Below are 695 nucleotides of genomic sequence, written 5' to 3'. Positions count from 1 at the left end.
CAGCCCGCCCGCCCGGCTCCCCAGCATCTGACACCGCTTCCGGGATCGGCGTCGGCGCGCGTCACGCCGCACCGCCCACCGCGCGCACCGCCCCCGCCCACCCGCCGCGCGCGCGCCAGCGCCCCGCCCACCCGAGGCACCGCCCGCCGACGCGCGCCGACGACCCGCCCCAAGGTCCCTACCACCCAGAGGCTCCGCCCCCGCACCCACCTGTGCAAGGCTGGCGGGGTACCTATGACCGCAGGTGCAGTGCGCACTGCGTGGTGGCGGCCCCGGCGTGCGCTGCGCCCCACACGTGGCGGCAGTCGTCCCCATACGTCGAACCGAGCCTGGAGCACCCCCATTCTCCCTCGAGCTCGCCCTCTCTCAGCTCGGGGGAAGGGCAGGATTCTGTTTGGACTCCACATTCGTATTCTCCAGTTGGCCTCCCCTAACCATAACCCTAAACACCCCACCGCCCACCCTCGCGCATCCCTTAGCCTCACCAGGGCCCTCGGAGACCCTGCGCTCCCCAGGAGTGATCGCAGCGGAAGCCCGTGTCTGGGGACGGTCTAGTGGTCTTATCACAAGAGGAGATGGGTCCAGGGACACACACACCTCCCTGTCTGTGGGGTAGGCCGGCCCCACAAATGAGGAAAGGGCACCTGGCGTCCCCTCCTGATAGGCGCCCCTATCTTTCTTTTGATTTCCCGTCT

This window comes from Lipotes vexillifer, unplaced genomic scaffold (assembly GCF_000442215.2).
Source record: "Lipotes vexillifer unplaced genomic scaffold, Lipotes_vexillifer_v1.1 scaffold1701, whole genome shotgun sequence".
NCBI lineage: Eukaryota > Metazoa > Chordata > Mammalia > Artiodactyla > Lipotidae > Lipotes > Lipotes vexillifer.
This window is presented reverse-complemented; position numbering follows the sequence as displayed.